Source organism: Phalangium opilio, unplaced genomic scaffold (assembly GCF_054372755.1).
Source record: "Phalangium opilio isolate 3A_F unplaced genomic scaffold, DU_Popi_V2 ptg000089l_1, whole genome shotgun sequence".
Classification (NCBI taxonomy): Eukaryota; Metazoa; Arthropoda; class Arachnida; order Opiliones; family Phalangiidae; genus Phalangium; species Phalangium opilio.
The window spans coordinates 6,279,753-6,299,910 of record NW_028324194.1 but is presented as its reverse complement, the minus strand read 5'-3'; the positions used below and the strand labels follow the sequence as shown (position 1 = coordinate 6,299,910).

The 20,158-nt window shown below is 38.5% G+C and overlaps 1 protein-coding gene and 1 long non-coding RNA gene across 6 annotated transcripts in view; one reads left to right on the top strand and one right to left on the bottom strand.

Moving 5' to 3' along the window:
* LOC149647208 (uncharacterized) overlaps window positions 1-20,158 on the top strand; it is a 172,120-nt gene that overhangs the window by 35,756 nt on the left and 116,206 nt on the right. The window lies entirely within an intron of this gene.
* Window positions 4,203-18,962, bottom strand: LOC149647216 (uncharacterized). Of its 5 annotated transcripts, none has more exons than XR_016371885.1 (7): window positions 18,798-18,962; window positions 18,449-18,625; window positions 17,937-18,054; window positions 15,232-17,872; window positions 5,762-5,877; window positions 5,041-5,558; window positions 4,203-4,977 (listed from the first exon to the last, which is right to left on the bottom strand). It is a non-coding gene; the product is annotated as an uncharacterized LOC149647216 (long non-coding RNA). The 5 variants fall into 5 exon arrangements; XR_016371888.1 differs by having other exon boundaries at window positions 4,204-4,750; window positions 4,832-4,977; window positions 18,449-18,962; XR_016371887.1 differs by having other exon boundaries at window positions 15,243-17,872; window positions 18,449-18,962.

Below are 20,158 nucleotides of genomic sequence, written 5' to 3'. Positions count from 1 at the left end.
GTGTATTATAATATGATGGAGTAACTGTAAGCACTTTCAGTTTAAGTTTAAATTAGTGTCCCTTAAGAATGTACGGTTTAAATCTATATATAGGGTTGAGTGAAATTTTAAGGGATATTTTTTGAAGGGATGTGTAAATATAAATGTTCGCCTTAAAGGTACTTTCAAACTAAAGACACAAGCTCATGATCTACTATTAAGTAGCCATGCACGGATGGCTTCTAGAGAGGACTAGTGTGTTCTGTTTCACCCCAACTGAAACTGGGATTAAATTATAAGAAATGCTACCACCATGAAAGGCTTCTCATTGGCGTACTCTAAGTATGCGACAAGAGGGGATGAACAACAAGTGCGGGATTAACCCAGAATTGAGGAACACCACAACTCTTTCTTTCCTAATATGAGTTTGAAGCTTGTTGAGGACCTGTTTTCGTGAATTAAAGCTATGTTCACACTTGCACGGGAGTCGGTTGTCAACTCGTTTGCCAAACTAGTTTTGAAGCACTCTTTATTGCCAGTTCAGAGCAATTTCAACCGCCTCGGTTCACAACTTAAGACGCTTCTGTTAGCGCTGTCTGCTTATCTTTTCGATGGTGCTGTCTGCTAAGGCCGGTAAAAATACACTTAATACTAGTCTCATCCCATGTGAAATACCCCTGAGAACTAGAAACTAGCTTCCAAAGCCACTTTAAGTTGGTTCGCGAAGCAACTTCAAGAAACCGCGTTTGTAATTAGCTTCTCAAGTATCAGTTTTGTTCACACTTAACTTTGGAAGCGTTTTGAATCGCTTCGAACCGGTTTCCCATTAAGTGTGAACGTGGCTATAATCTTTGTGAGTTTTCTAAGCGTGAGTTGCTAGTGGATCTCACAGCTTCCAATCAAAATTGCTTTGTTGTATCCGATCTCCACAAAGACCCACACTTTTCCAGTTTTTCTATAATATACGTTTTGATTATATAATCAACACGTAGATAAAACCATTTTTCTTCGCTTTTCATATTTGGCTTCACAATCGAAATTGTTATTGACATTAACGTCCAAATCTGACAGTTGTGAAAGACCTATCCTATGAAGGTGGTTGCGAAAAATATAAATTTTAACTGGCAACTCTAGACGTACCCACAAAACCTAAACATGCCCTATTTTTGTTAAGTCTGAGTTTAAAGTCCCATATACGAAAAATACTTCATATTTTCACTATGTGCAATTGCGAATAGAGCTCGGCATTATTTATCCATTATCCACGTTATTTTATCTTTATCCATACTCGAAAATTATCTACAAAACTTACATGTTAAATCCTATTAAAATCCACAACTTCGTTTATAAATAATCGGTTATCCACCAATTTGTGGATAATGGATAGAAAATGTCGAGCTCTAATTGCGAAGTGTTTTGGCTAACTGAAAGTTTTGCAAGGTAGGTCCAGGCAAACTGATGATAAACGGTAGAGCGTTTCTAATTTTTCGATTTAAAGATCGATTAGAACCCACAGCACCTTGAGCGGCTTTCCGTTTGCCTTGAACTCCTCGTTTCCTGTTAAGAAGCTTCAAATTAAAATTAGTTGTAAATTGAACTCGTCGATTCCTGTTAAGAGGGTTCGAATTAAAATTCGGTAAAAATTATAAATATGGGGATTTCTGTTATTATCATCACTTTCAGTAAGCCTATACGTTTTGGTTTTGCAGACTGGGTTGAATTTTGTTAGGTAGTAAGATTATCGCTTTTCAAATTCCATAAAACCCTTTTGGTTTAACTTCAGCCTTACACCGAACTATCTAAAATAACTCTTTGGTTCAATGGTCCTTTTTGTTGATACAGCGCTTTTTACAAAGTCCATATTGTTGTTCAAATTGATTTGGTTCGTGTTGTTAACTTTGCAGAGAGTTAAGGCATTTGTCTTCGTCTAAGAAAATTATGAAATCGCCTAATTATGCTCACGAGAAAAATCGCAATTTTGAGCTGTGCTACTTTGTCCCATTACCCGAAATACATTCTCAAAATCAAATATTTTCCTAACAAAATGTTATACTTTACACCGCTTAAGTAATGTATGTGCGGCAATACATTCACTTGATAAAGGTTTGTCCATTTCCATCTTTTCTTTGTTTTTTGCCAATGCCATTGACAAAAATAGAATTTAGCAGAATGTAGCAACTAGCAAGGTCACTTACCCCGGCCATAATTACAAACGTATCAAGAAAAGAAAGAGTCTAAGATTGTTAGAAGTCGAGATAAAAAATTCAATTTCCGTGTTCGACAAATAATCCCTTAAGATTATTGTCAAACATAAAAACAAAATTGAAATATAAAAAAAACGTTTTTATCTCTTTCATCTTAGGTTCCACGATGTCATACGCCTATTATATAAGCTTCCTCTAAGTAGGATTCACTTATGAAATTGCATATCGATACGTTCTTGTTCCGCGTTTGACAAATTAAACTTGACATATTCTCTCGCTATAAGAGACTCGATGAGTACACAATTTGTCTCATTTTCTACCTCTCTGAGTGAGGATGACGTCACGGAGAGGTATTATGCTGGACGTCTCTGCGTGTGTGTCTGTCACCGCGTTCGCAGTTGACAAATCGGAGCAAACGTGTTCGCAATATCCGGACCGCGTTCGCAGTTCACAGATATCATTGGCTTCTACTCCATTATCATCGTTAGGGTTAAGAAGTACGCGGCGATCGGCTAGGGTTACGAGAAAGGTCTAGGCGCCAATGGCAGGGCTTCCACCAAAGGTTCACGCAATTGCGCTATTTCTCATCCCTCATCGGGAAATGGCCAAGTTATGAACATTAAAATTTCCAATAATTACGCTAGAATTCAAACGTCAGCAATAGCTATATTTAAAATGATTTTAGGAATAAAGTTTCTTAAAACGACTTAACTAGAATAAAGGTAAATTACTGACAACTAAAATAATTAACATGAAATATATAATTAAATTATTTAAGTAAAACCTCCTTAAGTGGGTAGATAGCCCTCGTCTCGACTCGGAGAGGTTAACTTTGGGTTTCCCAACTTGTTTTAATATACTCTTTCTTCATCAAAATGTGGGATTCCAATTGCTTTTTTTTCTTTATCTCTTTTATCTATCCAGTCTTTCTTCTTTTACTTTTTAAACTTTTGAATGAGTCCCAATACCTTTTGTTTCACGTTCCTTCTCAAAAGAAAAAGGTTAGATGGCAATTTTCCTTAAGATATAGCAAATAATTTCATATCATAAACGTTTTCATTTACGAGAAAAAAATTATATTTTAAATTCAATCTTTTCTGGATTATTAATTTTTTTATGTTAATAATGCTTAGATGATTTTTGTAAGATTGCTTCAATTCAAGCGTTCAAGTTCTAAAGTTTTTGTTTCGCACAAAAAGGAAACTTATGAAACGATGTTTATGTTAGAGTATTTTCTTTTTTCGTTAGAACGATCTGGCGCATGACTAGTTCGAGTGCATTATGGCAGGAAGCAAGCAACCTTACCATTTTTTTTCAAAGGAAGAATATAGATTTCATGAAAGGAAGATGGGTGTGAGGTTTTGATACTTTAGTAGCATCCACCCTTAGAGTGAGAAAGAATTAACTAAGGTAAGCATACTTTTCTAAGCAAAGATTACACTGAGGAATTAAGGCACATATCTTCACCAATGGAATGTGAACTGAGTATTTTCACCTTTCTGAAAATACCTATGTATGAAAAGCGTTTCTCTACTGCTTAAGAGATGTTCCATACGTATGAAATTACCTATACTTAGTAATGCCTCTGAGAGACTTACAGCTCGAGAACGACAAGCGAGAATTGCGACTACACTCGGTTAGTTTTGTAGGCGTTCCATCTTCCTATTTTAGTCTGCATTACTAAGCCTTTGAGAGCGCCTCACCAGGCGTTGATTTACGAAAGTCTATGACGTTTCAATTGCGTCACTTCATGCCAAGCTCTTAGTAACCAGTGACAAACTTATGGAACGTATCTTATGAACTATTGTTTCACAAATGAAACGTGATATCATGAATTGTTAAAGCGCGCACAATTTTAAAATTGAAAGCAAGATTTGACAAGTATTTTTGTTTACGTTCTAGCGTCCTCTGTACTAGTTGCAACGGGGCTTTCTACTAGTAGAATAGTTATGTGGTGCCCACCTATAAATGCTTTGAGAAAGCAAACACGAAAGAGACAGCTTTCTCAAGTGTTTCGTTCATCTTTGTTCAATGCAGAATGTTTGCCCGTTTTGAAAGTTGGGAACTGCAACAGTAATTTGAAAGTTGATATTGATGGTTCTGAATTGGTTTTCTTGTAGGAATATTCAATTACATTATTTTCCCCAAGTACCGGGAAATTATTAAAGAGCACTGAATTCGAGCAGACAAAATAGAAATTTGTTTTTCAATTAAAAACATTTATTATCAGATTTGACTGTTGTGTCCGCTAGATGTAGCTTTACCCTGTGCTTTCAATCCTTTGTTTTTAAATAAGACCCGGAGTTCTTAGGTTGGTTTCTACTACAGCCATTGCGGGTGGCTTCAATTTCCGGCAATTTTATATATAAGTGCTCGGATTTCTCCACTCTCGGGTCCATCCATTATAAGTCGCTTGTCTTTTGGATATAGGACTACCTACCTACCTACTCCCTCGATCGTTCTCACCCGTAGGAGCTGCATGCGAACCCTCCGCCTTTTAAAGAGCTATAGGCCACTTCGATTCGATCATCGTTCAACCCAGTGTTAACTTTATCGCCTTACAAAAACTGAGAAATACGATTAGCCGCCAACTCGATCGATGAAATATTTTAAGATGACCTATCTCTTCACGCGCGAAGGTACCGTACTTGTGGCAGTAAATTATCCGAAACTATTTGGAACTCCTCTTTGAAGAAGCCTACCAGCGAGGGCCTTGGTAAAAAAAAGTTGGATATAATGATATTCCCTTTTATATCGGTTCTATCTTCTTTTGTTCTTTTTTTCAAAGAGGGGGCTAGGAAATGACAGACAAGCTTTTGAAAAATTACAGTCATTTGGAAAAACTACTTGTCTTTACCCTAAAAGAAAGTTTGGCGGGAAATCTCTCTCCTTCCTCCAGGTTCTTTCTTCAAAGTCAGTTCGGTATACCTTCTCAATTCGACAACCCATCCTGATGCAACCCTTGGAGAAATCTTTTTATCTCACTGGTCGTTGGGAGATAGGCCCAGATTTTTTTCTTTGTACCGTTGTGGGCACTTCAAAATGGAGTAAGCCTTGTCAATCGAAATAAGCGAGCAAATACCGCTTCTTGGTGATTAAACTTGTTTGGATCAGGGGGGCTACAACCCATCTTTCCCTCCCTTAAATTTCTGGTCCTGTCTACGAAAGTCGAGATGAAAGAAATTTTCTAGATAGCCAAGGCTTAAGGGTAGAAAAGAAAGTGAGTGAGGCAACAACAGAAAAAAATTATAGGTTTAGAGGGTTCGAGGGACCCTTGAAAGATGAGGAACGGTAAAGGCCACACGTAGTGTATAGTCTCTTCGACGATTTAGCTTCCTTGTCAAGCACTAAAGCACTATGTCCCATCAGCGACCACTGAAGGAAAAGAACGAAGAAAGAAAACTTTCTTAGTTTCTTCTAGAAGTAAATATATAGTCAGGCGGTGTTTTAACGGTAAATTTTTGGCTAGGTGGAAAGGATAGAAGAAAAAGCGAATAATACAATGTGATTTCTTTAAGCAAGGCTTAAGCACATACATAATAGCCTGTTCTACTAATTATACTACTAATAGCTCTTACCAGGCTGTGGTGGATCATTCCTGTAATCTGGCGTCTCTAAGACAGTTTGTTTTCCCTTCTGTCAGGGAGCATGGCTCTTCGGGTTCAACGGGTTAGTAATCTTTCGATTCGTGACGCTTTGGTAAAATATTTTCTCTACTCAATCCTAAATTCTTCATCTGTAAAAAAGTGTATCTTTAAGTGTATATTTACGCGCTTAATTTTCTGTTTACTTCATTTAATATACTTCTAAAATTTTCCACACCTTTTTAATATGAAAATAGAAAGTACAAATTTTACCAAAACCCATTTCAAAGGTGTTTCACCCTGTTTTCAAGTAAATCTCTACCCCTTTGTATCCCTTCAACGGGTTTCTTATCTTAAACATCTCTTCAAATTCTAAAATGTATAGTATTAAGCCTACACCGGGGAAACCTCGGGACAATTCTCGGTTCCCCGGCAAAGATTCTTGACGTCGATGGAAAATCTTTGACGTCATCGGGAAAGGTTCACGGTCGAGATCATGACCTGGTCAGGGTAGCCAGGGAGCACGGCCAAAGGTAACAACGAAGCCGGCTCTCTGGCGACACTGGCCAAGGTGAATCCCCTATAAATACAAGGATTCGTCCTTTGTAAAGCAGAACTTCACCCAACTAGCTCCGAGAACCTCGCCCTTTTCAATCCTGCGTACCCAAACCAAAGGGACGTAAAAATCTATATAAATAGTTAGATTTTGTTACTTTTTGTACATCTTAGTAACTTGGAATACCAATCCAAGTTTGTAAATAAAGTTTTTTGTTATTAATTTGTTTTAAATGAGGTTTCTCCTGAAGTTTTCATTTCGTACACGGAAGTTTTATCACAGTCCTAGACTTGTTTCAGTCCGAGTCTAAAGACTTAATCGCTCTCCCCAAAGAACCATAGAGGAAGATTAAAATTAAATCAGCAGCTTAGTGATCGCAAATTCGGAATACGGGCAGCTCTTTCTTCATGGTGACCGTCAACCCGGGAATAACCGCTATAGATAAGTAAATTAAACTTTAAACTTTCGTGTACTTAATTTCATAAATAAATACAATGCCTAACGAGAGTGCATCTAATAACGCGTCGGCGCCCAACACCAATAACGCACAGGTGCCGGTAACGCAAACGAGTGCGCTTACCGGGGGACCAACTAGTACCCAGACGACCGCGCATAATAAAAACGCGTTAAAACTAGCTAAAGCAAACAGAAAAAGTGCTAGAAATGCCGCGACGAGAAAACAAACCCAAATTAAAACTTTAATTAGCGATCCCAACACTAGTGTGGATGATTTAGAGGACGCCCTGTCCAGTTTAGCCGAGAAAGAAGAGGATCTCATCAAAATTGACGCGCGCGTCGAAGCGCTGATTGAGGATGACATAGAGATGGAAAAAGAAATTGACGAGGCGATATTAAGAAGGGAGGAAATATCCGAACTGAGAAGAAAAACACAGAGGATAATCCAGAGGATACAAAAGGCCGCCCAAGGCACCACGACGTCCAACTGTTCGTCGTCAACAATTTACAACGTTTCGGCCGTAAACCCTCTCACTCCCGCGCCGGTCACGCCATCACCTTTAACCGCAGGGCTACCCTCGACGCAAAACGCGGCGCCAAATCAGCCGCTACCCTTGACGCAAAACGCGGCGCCAAATCAGCCGCTAACCTCGACGCATAACGCGGCGTCCAACTACCAACTCCCATCCGCTGGAGGCGTAATCCAGACATCAAATCCGACGCATAACTCGGCGTCCAACAATCAGCAATCACCTTCAGGAACTTTAATAAATCACCAAGTTCCGGCCAACCCGCCCAGTCAACAAATCATGGCACCGCAACCGCAACAAATCACCGCGGGAAGCTTACCAAGCTACAACGGCAGCGAGGTGAAACTACCAACGTACACGGTCCCAATATTTCGAGGGGATCACGCAAAATGGAACGTCTTCTGGTCGAGATTCAAGTCAACAGTAGACAATAACCAACGACTTAGTAAGGTCGAAAAACTTATATATTTAAATTCATTTTTGGAAGGGGAAGCCTTTGAGGCTATTGATGGTTTAATAGAATGTGATGAGTCGTATGACGAAGCAGTCAAATTGTTAAAACGTAGGTTTGATAAGAGTAGAATTGCCATTCATACATACATGAATAACCTAAAGAGTATTCAGCCGGTAACCAGCTCGAGCGACATAGATGGTCTTCGTTCAATGTTGAATACTTGCGAAGTAAATCTACGTTGTCTCAAGGCCCTTGATGCTAATATAGTAGCACACACATCTTTTCTTTGCCCCACACTATTAGAATGCATGCCAGATGATATTAGGACTGCTTTTTGCGTAAAAAAAGGCTATAGTGGAAATAGCGATTGTTTAGACGCGGACGAGCTAATCGCCTTCCTTACGGAACAAACCGAGAGTAGGGAAATGGCCCGCTTGCTTAGTAATAAGAAAAATGCCACGGGAAAACCCGATCATGCTAAAAGGATAGAAAGTCAAAAGAGAATGGAAAACCATTCTCAAGATAGGAAATGGGGTGGGGGGAGATCTTTAACGAGGCATCAACCCTCAGCTTCGGCGCTTGTAGTAACAAAAAGAAGTAACAATAACAAACAAGTAGCTAACATTTATTGTATATTTTGCAAGACCGACACCCATAAGACACCCAATTGCACAAATCACACCCTAGAAGAAAAGAAGCTCATAATTAGAGATAGTGGTCGCTGCTTTGTATGCCATAGATTAAGTCACACGTCAAAAGATTGCATGTCACCAATTAGGACATGCAAGGCTTGCGGGGGAAAACACAATTACGCCGTTTGCGACAAAAACCCCGCAAATATCGAAGATAAATCGGAGGCGAATCAAAGTTGACCAGTGGTCACCACTACCGTTCCCATAGAAACAATGGGAAGGGCGGTATTTCTTCAGACAGCGTTAGCCTTAGTCAGGGATCCCCAAAATCCGCAAAATCAGGAAGTAGCTAAATGTTTACTAGACGGGGGAAGCCAGGTAACGTTTGTTAAGGAAGAATTTTCTAGAAGGATGAACTTGCCAGTAGTAGGTTATCAAGATATAGATGTGTATCATTTTGGGGATAAAGAGCCTATACAAAAGAAAGCTAGGAGAGTAGTTGTAACCTTGCAAAACAGGGAATTTCCCGAGCGAAGCCAACAAATAGTCGCTTTAGAAACACCCTTTGTTTGTTACGCTTGCAACGACTCTGATAACAATAATAACCAAATTAGAGGTTTAATGAGATCTAAAAATCTACAACTAGCAGATGATGTAAAATTTGAAGGCCCAAAGTCAAGAGCGATAAAAAATGACATTGACTTTTTAGTTGGAGCAGATTATTATTGGGAACTCGTAACGGGAGACACTGTAAGGTTAGGGCCCGCGTTAGTAGCCACCGAAACAAAATTGGGTTGGTGTATTCAAGGGCGCGAAGGAGAAAACAATAACGAAAGTGTGGCGTACAACTCGAGCACCACAATGTTAGTATCCATAGGTTTAAAACGGTTGGACGAAACTCTCAGTAAATTTTGGAGTTTAGAAAGCCTAGGATTAAATAAGGGGGAAATTAAAGAAAATAGTAAAGATAGAACAGTTACAGAGTTCTTCAATAATGTCACTCACAACGGGGAAAGATATTGCGTAAAATTGCCCTGGGAAACTAGCAAGGAAGTACTCCCCGATAATAAGGCAGCCGCTGAGAAAAGAATGCGCTCCTTAGTTAAAAGATTTCATAAAGATAAACAGTTTTATGAACAATACAAAAGGGTTATAACCGATCAGTTAGAGAAGGGAATCGCTGAAATTGTCCCATCAGATCAATTAGAACTTAGGCCACCTGGTACCTATTATATGCCACACCAAGGAGTATATAGGGAGAAGGCAGTAACCACTAAATTACGTGTGGTGTTTGACGCATCGTCACACGCTTATGGGGTGCCGTCATTAAACAATTGCCTATCAACAGGTCCTAATCTAAATCCAGACCTTCTACAATTACTCCTTAAATTCAGAAACAACAAAATCGCGATAGTCGCGGATATAGAGGGAGCATTCTTACAAATAGCACTAGATGAACCCGACAAGGACTCCGTTAGGTTTCTGTGGGTTAAGGAGAAGGACGGTGAAATAGTACCAGATGAGTTTGAAACCTTAAGAATGACCCGATTACCATTTGGATTAGGTTCTAGCCCATTCCTCATGACATGTACCGCAAAATACCACGCGCAAGAGGCAAAAAACGTGGAAGAAAATGTCAGGGAGAAAATAAAAAGGGATGTTTACGTAGATGACATGACAACAGGAGAGGACAGTGTAGAGAAAGCCCTAGCCACATCCATTGGATGTTTAAAATTAATGAAAGGCGCGGGAATGCGGTTTCGCAAATGGGGAACGAATGTTCCAGAACTCAGGGAAGAGTGGGAAAAACAACTAGGGGAAGGTGGGGAGCCAATGTTTGAACAAGTAGACAAACAGATGCTCACAGTGTTAGGACAAAAATGGGACACTCAGGATGACACCTTTGCCATAGATATTTCAAGCCTACTAAACATGCAAGAGAGCTCAAAATTTACAAAACGACAAATTTTGAGTTATGTTTCCCAACTATTCGACCCAATGGGTTTTTTAGCACCATTCATTATCCGTGCAAAAATGCTCTTTCAAAGTTTATGGGAAAGTAAAATGGGCTGGGATAATGAGTTACCCGTGGAGTTGAAAGAACCGTTTCAAGCTTGGTTCCAGGAATTAGCAGACTTGCAAACCCTCAAAATTAATAGGCATTATTTCTACACGGAGTCGCAAGATGATGTAACGAAAAAAGAGTTGCATATATTTTGCGATGCTAGTAAGAAGGCTTACGGGGCAGTAGCGTACGTAAGGTATGAAACTAGAGATAATAACGTAGGAGTATCCTTTGTGGCCGCTAAAACGAGAGTCACACCCATCAAAGAAGAAACATTGACAATTCCCAGACTGGAATTGATGGCCTGCCTGTTAGGAGCGCGCCTGGGAAGTTACGTTAAAGGTTCCTTTGATAGCACACCAGTTGAAACTTACTATTGGACCGACTCGAGCATAGCTATAGGTTGGATAAACAGTAACCCTAACAATTGGAAACAATTCGTAAGCAATAGAACAACAGAAATTAGGGATCTAACCGAAACAAAAAACTGGTCTCATTGTCCAGGGGTTGACAATCCCGCCGACCTGCTTTCTAGAGGCATCTCTGCTGTAAATTTGATAAATAGCGAAATTTATTGGAAGGGAGCCCCTTGGTTAAAATTAGCAAGGGAAAACTGGCCACAAGGGGAATTAAATCAGGTCCCACACGAATCGGCAGAAAGGGAAAGACGACAATTAACACTAACAGTGACAGCTGCAGAAAGCAAGGGCCTACACAAATTAATAGATCTAAACAAATTCCATTGCCTAAAGAAGGCCTTGAGAATAACAGCTTATGTTTTGAGATACATAGATATCAGAATAAAGGGAGCAAAAACGGGCTTGGGTCCCATAAGTGCCGAGGAAATCGAAAAGGCAGAATTATTGTGGGTAAAATCTTCGCAAGCCTCTGACTTCCAGCCCGAGCTGAAGTCCTTGAAAAGGGGGGAAAATGTTAATAAGAGCTCAGACCTGGCAACATTAAAGCCATTTTTAAACGATTCTGGTGTGATTTGTGTTGGAGGTCGAATGGAAGAATCGAACCTAACTTATCGTGAAATACATCCGATAATCTTGTCTAAATCTTCAAGATTATCAAAACTATTGGTAATAAAAAGCCATATAGAGGTAGGGCATGGAGGTATCAACGATACCTTCACGCAACTTAGAGAACGATATTGGGTTCCCAGTGGAAGGCAAATTGCGCGAACCATAGTCAAAGGTTGCCCCACGTGTAAAAAAATAAACGCAAAGCTAGGTGATGCCCCGACAGCTCCCCTACCCAAAGATAGAATGGAGGAATCTCCACCCTTTTCTATTATAGGTCTAGATTTCGCAGGACCTATCTTAGTTAAGGAATTAGATGCAGCAAAAAAGGCAGATAAATCAAAAAAGGTTTACGTAATGAGGAAAACCTATATTTGTCTCGCAACATGTGCCGTAACAAGGGCAGTCCATCTCGAGCATGTTCCCTCACTCTCAACGGATGAGTTTCTAATGGCATTTAGACGAATAATAGCTAGAAGAGGGTTACCAACAATTGTTTATTCCGACAATCAGGGTTGGCAAGTTTTAAACAATTTGTTTTAAACTTTTGTTTAAAACTTGTTTTAAACAGCCATGAAAAAAAAACATTAATTTGTTTAAAACGTTTTAAACAAACAGTTTAAAACATGTTTTTTATGGAGAGGAATTTCGAATATTTTTACCTCGTTTTATTTGAAAATGAGCGAAAATAATAGAATAATAATAGAAATAATAAGCTTCAGTCAAAACCTTGCACTTATTTGACTGTTTCTTATGAGTGTTTAATTGTTTGGAAACCTTACCAGTTGATTTATCCGTTACCAATCTGTATTGAAGACTGATATTCAATAATTTGATTAAGAATAACTTATTTTGTCGTCTACCTAAGGTAAAGGAACAACGTTTTTCTACACTGTTGGTACATTTTACTGTTCTAAAGTGATTACGCGTAATATTTAAAGCCAGGCCCTTGACAGTGCTAAAATAATACGCTTAATCCGTAAACGGAAAACATGAAGCGCCTACAAAGTAGAAAGGGGTGGTGAAGTTTCATATGTATGAGTTCTGACCAAGAAACTCTGCAGTATGGAAGCGAAAATCCCTTAATAGTGGCCACAAAAGAAATCAAGCATTTGGACATTTGGGGTTAAATGAACAATTTTACCCATCACCCTCATTTTGTATGCGCTATTAAAAAATTACATTTTCGTTTTGAAAAGATCTCTTGCTCTTAACAGTCAGTTAACTATTCAAATTTGATCCCTTAACACGTACTCCCTTTTAAATAATTAATTTCATGATAAAATGTTTTCGGAAAATCTAATTTTAAATCGTGTTTTAAACAATAAAGCACAACTTTTTTTTACTACATTTTTGGCAACCCTGGCAAGGACCCTTTCTTACACCTTCAAATTCTAAATTTTAGAAGCTCTTGATTTCGTCTTTTCGTGTTTTTCTTCTCAATACGTTTTCGTGGTCCGTTGGTCAAGCTGTATGATACTCGCTTTGGGTTCAAGTGGTCCCTGGTTCTAATTCCACACGGACAATTTCTTACACCTTGAAATTCTAAATTTAAGGAGCTCTTGCTCTTTTTAAACAGTAAGTAGAATATTTCACATATTCTGTATTGATCGCTTAACACGCACTCCCTTCAAAATAATTAATATCATAAAATAATTTCGGAAAATCTAATTTGTTCTTGAAAAAGCTCAAATATGTTATTTTTCAATTAATATGGAGGGAATAAATCGATTAACAATTAAATAAATTGATTGAATTAAATTGTGATTAAGGAATAAATTAATATAAATAAAGAAAAATCGCAATATCGGATCTTCAGTCAATTGATAAACGTCACTCTCATCGTTTGTTTTTTCTGTCTTGGTCCGAACCAAGACCATTTTGTTTAATCAAGCAGGCTGTGAAAATAAGCGCCTTGCGCTAGCGGGAGTAGTGGCTTAAATGGAGAGCCGCGATGTATAATATATAGGCTATTAGTTCTGCAAGAATGATTTTAAACATGTTTAAAACTAGGCTTTTTTTGTGTTTTTTACTGTTTTTTTCTACTTGTTTAAAAAACAGTTTAAAACAACAAATCGTGTTTTAAACAATAAAAAACACAACTTTTGTTTTTTTTAAAAAAAACTCAATTTTTGCCAACCCTGCCGACAATGCAAAAACCTTTAAAAAGGCAAACACAGACTTAAAACTCATCTGGCAAAATTTAAACACAAAAAAATTTGAGGAATTCTTCACTAACCGTGGAATAAAATGGAAATTCATTGTGGAAAGGGCGGCGTGGTACGGAGGGTGGTGGGAACGTTTGGTTCGATCAGTTAAAATTTCATTAAAAAAGACCCTTGGCCACGCCTCTCTCACCTACACAGAATTAGAAACCACACTGCTCGAAACTGAGGCAGTAATTAACTCGCGACCCCTAACCTATGTTTATAACGATAACAATGAGCCCCATCCCTTGTCACCGGCTGAATTCTTAATTGGTCGGAGAATAACGGCATTGCCGCCAATAAGCTTCAAAAGGGAATCAATACCAGTGTCGCGAGAAGAATATGTAAAACGTCAAAAATACAGAGAAACAATCATACAAAAACTATGGACTCGATGGCGCGCAGAATACTTAAAAGAACTGCGGTCTGCTCATCACTCAAAAAACGTCACAAGTGCGAAAGAAATAAAATTAAACGACTTAGTGTTAATACACGACGACAAGCTTCCACGGCATATGTGGAGCTTGGGCGTCATCGAAGAAGTAATAAAAGGACGTGACAAACTAATAAGATCATGCATAGTTAGAACAAAAAATGGAAATAAAATAAGACGTTCCGTGCAACATCTCTGCAATTTAGAGATCAGTGATTAACCGCGTAAACCATGGTGATACTCATAAGTATCACGTGGGGAGTGTAAAAAAGTATATCTTTAAGTGTATATTTACGCGCTTAATTTTCTGTTTACTTCATTTAATATACTTCTAAAATTTTCCACACCTTTTTAATATGAAAATAGAAAGTACAAATTTTACCAAAACCCATTTCAAAGGTGTTTCACCCTGTTTTCAAGTAAATCTCTACCCCTTTGTATCCCTTCAACGGGTTTCTTATCTTAAACATCTCTTCAAATTCTAAAATGTATAGTATTAAGCCTACACCGGGGAAACCTCGGGACAATTCTCGGTTCCCCGGCAAAGATTCTTGACGTCGATGGAAAATCTTTGACGTCATCGGGAAAGGTTCACGGTCGAGATCATGACCTGGTCAGGGTAGCCAGGGAGCACGGCCAAAGGTAACAACGAAGCCGGCTCTCTGGCGACACTGGCCAAGGTGAATCCCCTATAAATACAAGGATTCGTCCTTTGTAAAGCAGAACTTCACCCAACTAGCTCCGAGAACCTCGCCCTTTTCAATCCTGCGTACCCAAACCAAAGGGACGTAAAAATCTATATAAATAGTTAGATTTTGTTACTTTTTGTACATCTTAGTAACTTGGAATACCAATCCAAGTTTGTAAATAAAGTTTTTTGTTATTAATTTGTTTTAAATGAGGTTTCTCCTGAAGTTTTCATTTCGTACACGGAAGTTTTATCACAGTCCTAGACTTGTTTCAGTCCGAGTCTAAAGACTTAATCGCTCTCCCCAAAGAACCATAGAGGAAGATTAAAATTAAATCAGCAGCTTAGTGATCGCAAATTCGGAATACGGGCAGCTCTTTCTTCATCATCAGAGGTAGCTAACATTTTTGACATTTACATGATCCTTACGAACAAGCCAGTCCTGGTGAATTTAAACTTCGGCATTAAGTTTCTTGAGCCTTGAACCATAGCCTCCTGGATTACGCGGACGCAGGCTGATAGCGCTATTGAAGCCCGTCCAATTGACCTCAAAACGCGCATCGGAGCCCTCACCTTTTAACATACTCGTCTATGGGATAAACCACGTTTTTCGTTCTAATTCTGAAAATTCTGGTTCAAATCTCTTAAAATTTTAACGAGATGTGCAAAATACGGTGTTTTGGTTTCAAATCTAGTTGACCAAATCAGTTCTGAACCCATTCAAGTATATGTGTGAACAGGGCTAAACAGTTCAAACCGTAATCCTCAACAAAGTATCTCTCTTTGAAAAATTAAATCGGAGGGGAGGGGGAGTCAGTGGTCCACGGAACTATATCAAAAATTTAAGTGCAACCAGAGTCCAGACACTAATTACGTGCCCTGGTTAATGGTAATGGACCAGTTTATTTATTCCAAGCCAGAGGGGTCGCTGGTTTAATGTCCAGTTTTAAAAAAATCCATATTTACCAACCGGCTCTTGACACAAACTGAAAACGTAACACTTTGGTTTGACTTGGATTAAAAAACAACATGAATATGACTTAAATTGACCCTCTTTCACGCATTCTCCATTTAACGACGCAAAATAGCACTAATCAGAGATTTAAAGGGTATGCAAATTTACAATTTCATATCATATTTTAGCACGAAAGTGGTATTATGTTACACTTTCAAGTCTCTACTTTCAAAATATCAAGTTTTTAAAATAATTGAACCAAAGTTTCTATTTTTAAAATCCATTGGAAAATCACGAAAACTCAGTTTCGATATATCAACAATGTTGTCTTGTCGAGCTTGTTCGCCCGTTTGATGACATCACTATGACGTGAGGAAAAAAGCGCGGAAATCTTATACGCGTCTCGAGCTTCTCGCCAGTCTAAATTTTTAAACTCTGGGTCTGATAGCGGAGAGAGTGGCACCATCTCACGTGAAAAATATATATCTGTGACGTCAAACTACTGGAAACGTTTTAGCCTTTCATAAAAAGTGGATTTCAAATGAAGCATTTTCAAATGCATATTGCCAAATAACCAGAAATCGGAGAATTAAAAGCTTGATATTTTTGAATTCACAGAAATTAATTCTATCTTTTGTTCTTTAAATCAGAGGTTTATCAAACGAAGCTTCTCATACCCTTTAATGATGAAATCTCGCTTAAACTGTACGAATTCTTGCTAAAATGAAATAAATTTGGCTCCCTCGTGAAACGCAACAATACGAAGAAAAAGATATCTGTCAGAAATTATACGCCTCCGATATTATACTATAAATAAGAAATTTCTATCCAAGAAGCAAACGGAGAGGACAAAGCGGAAAGGGTATAGGGTTTTTCTCATAACATCGGTACCGGATGCTCCAAGAGTCACAGCAATAACAAAAGCCCCACCCAGCACGACATATTGCGGGGAAAAAAGAAAGAAAGTGCTAAGGGCCTTTGTATCTATGCAAAACCGTTACGGCCAAAAGATGTTAAATATTTATACCCAAAGATATCTCTCTCACGATCGCAATACGAAAAAATTTCTTTTTGTTTTTAGATTAATGGTTAGGAAAAAGAAGCTTTGAAGAGTAAAATCAGCTTCTCACGCTAGACAGCGCCACTTTACGCGCATCTCGGTAATCATGAATTATGAACGCTGTTATTTATTTATTTATTTAAAGAAATAGGTCAGGTGACATAACATTATACCTTTAAAGAACGGCCTTTTTCTAAATATAAAAGGAAATTAATATATAAAAAATAAATGATTTCTTATTACAAACTAATTAGCATTTAAACCGATTTAAACAGTCTTAAAAACGAGACTTTAGTGGCGTCTGCTAAATCTAACCACTTTCCCCAAACGGGATTGGTTGAATTCTCACAGGCTGAGAGAGGGAAGGGTGAGGTAGGGTTAATTTGGTAGACGCCACTAAATCGATGGCGGATTGCGCAGTAGTACTCGTTTTTAGACTAATTAAATGCTAATTATTTTTTAAAAAGAGATCATTTAGTTTTAAGAGGGATAGATTTAATTTTAGAAGTAGAAATGGAGAACAGAGTAATGTTGACGAGCTTCAAAGTCCCGGACGGATGGGTATGAAAGAAGAGGCGGATCATAGCGACAGAGGTAAAAAGGAATTACGTATTTTTCGCCGTCCCCGTCAGCAACGTCATAAAAACGTAGTTTAATTGAGCCAATTAGATAATTTGAACTTTTCGTTACGTGTTGGAGGGAGGGGCTCTTTACTGGGCTATGAGTCGGACTGAAGTAAATACTAACCGTTCTCCATTCCTACTTCTAAAATTAAATCTATCCCTGGTTTTAAATATACTTCACTCGGAGAGGTAAAAATCATACCACACGAACTATACAAACTTGCAGGTGGAAAAGAATTTCATTTGTGTAGACAAGTCCGTTTCGAGAAATTGGCTCCTATGCCGCTCATATAAATTAATTAAGCTTTTCTTGAAATCTAAGTCCCGCATTAGTGTGCAAGTCTTCAGTTAGTGTCAAGAAACGTTGCCGATATTTAAGGCTCGAACTGTAGAATTGTGACTCTCTTTCTCTCCATTCGAGCTGCAATGGACGAGATACGGAATTAGCCGAGAAAGCTATATTTGATAAGCACTCTTACTTTTACCGATACCAGCAGCTGGAAGCTGATATTTTTGTGTTTCCAATTGCATCACACGCAAACATGTAAAACAAGTTGGGGAAACAAAAATGCTACCTCTCCGAAGAGAGAGGAAGACTACCACCTTCAAGTTAATTAATACATTAACACCCAATCACCCATTTCAAACATTAGGATTAGTATCGAAATATATATTTCGAATATCCAAAAAAAAAAACAGTTTTATAGCTTCAAAACTATTAAAAGGATCTTAATTCTGAAAAATATTTCCCTAATTTTTGGAAACAGGAACGCAGTCCGGAAATTGCGAACACGTTTACTCTGATTTTCCAACTGCGAACATGGTCACAGTCTGTACCTCTCCTTAATGTCATCGCCACTCGGAGAGGTGCAAGTTGGTAAACCAAAATAGACCTCTCCGAGTTGAGACGAGGGCTATCTACCCACTTAAAACGTTTTTTCTTATATAAATATTTATACACAATTTGTACTAATTATTTTAATCTTCAGTAATTTACCTTAATTCCAGTTAAGTCGTTTTAAGAAACCTTAGTCGAATCCGTTTGCTCCGATTTTCCAACTGCGAACACGGTGACAGACACACAGATACGTCCAATGTATTACCTCTCCAGGACTACCTCTCCATGACGTCATCGCACAAATTCACGGATTTGTGTCGAAAAAGCTACATTGTCCTTACAGAAACGTAATAAAATTGGGATAAATAAAATACACGCCTTAAGAGCGGTATCATAGTAAGTTTTCGGGAATCTACGTTGGGTTGGGCGAAATTAAATTATCCATCTGGTGGATTCGGCCTTCTGATTAATTGAGTAGCAAATTATTGGAATTCAAGAACCAACTTACAGAGATATAATAGCTTGTTCTCCTGATAAAGGGAATCCCGCCCGGAGTTCAAACAAACAGAGAGAGAGAGAGAGAGACAGAGAGAGAGAGATATGATTTGACGCCAGAGAACTAAATACGACAATTATAGATTTAGCTCGCTCGTTATTGGTTTTCTTATCGGGTGGGGAGCTGAGCTCATTAAGAGAGAGGTTGAGGGGCCAAACGATAGGTTAAAGGGGATTTGTGACAACTTCTTTTCACGCCATTTTTATGAATGGGAGGGCAGGGTCTGATAGAAAACCTTCCTTTTGTAAGATAATGAATTCACCCAGGAATGAATGCGTACGTACTTTTATTGGGGGTCTACCCCCATTGTGACATTCCACCCTAACTTATTTTTTATGCGTGCCCGTTCCAACATGGAGCCTTTATTTTGTAAGGAGTAGCAAAGCGGTTTACATAAAATCATAAGTTTATAAGATACGTTCCATAAGTATGACATCGTAATGCTTGAGACTCGCAGCTCGAGCTGGTTCCAGAACGACAAGCGAGAATTGCAGAGTACACTCGGTTAGTTTTGCAGTTCGTTTTCCTATCTAGTCTGTACTAAGCCTTTGGCAGCGCCTCACCAGGTGTCGCTATACGAGAATCTATGACGTCTCATCTACGTCACTTCATAACAAGCTCTCATTAACCAGTGACAAACTTATGGAAGATATCTATAAACTTAAAACTTATGATTAAATGTAATAACACATTAACACTGTTCTTTTTGGCCTAGGCTTAAGACCAAGTGTTGGAATCTAGATATTGTTGCAAGCAAATTCTCTAAAATAGCACTAGCATTATAAACATGCTTTTTAAAAAAAATTTAGTTCACAATGTCATATATGATTTGCACTATCAACCCAAAAGCGCCATTTTGAAATAAGTCATATAGCCATGAGAACTAGGAAAGCTGACGTCAGATGACGTAGGACTTTCCCAAATCACCATGATTGTCTGCCACACCTATTGGAAGGTATAAACTAGCGCATTCTTAATCGTTACAAGGCCTAGATTATTCTTGATTACACCATTACGAATTGGGCATTTCCACATTTAACGGAAACTTAACCTCATCCTGCCTCGTGCGTTGGTAGGGCCTTGCGAGCCAAACATTTCCCCTCCCTCCTTGAAAAACTGCGAAGAAGGTATCGATAATTGTGCATAGTGTAAGCTACCCCTTTGCCTCTCCCTTCAAGATTCAGACTCCATGGTTAAAACACTGAAATTTAAAAAAAAAAATATCCTAGAAAAAACTAGGAATAAAGCTCTGCTTTAGAAAGAGGGTTGGGTATAAAGGTCATCTAAGCTAAAATTCTGCTTTTAAAATTTGA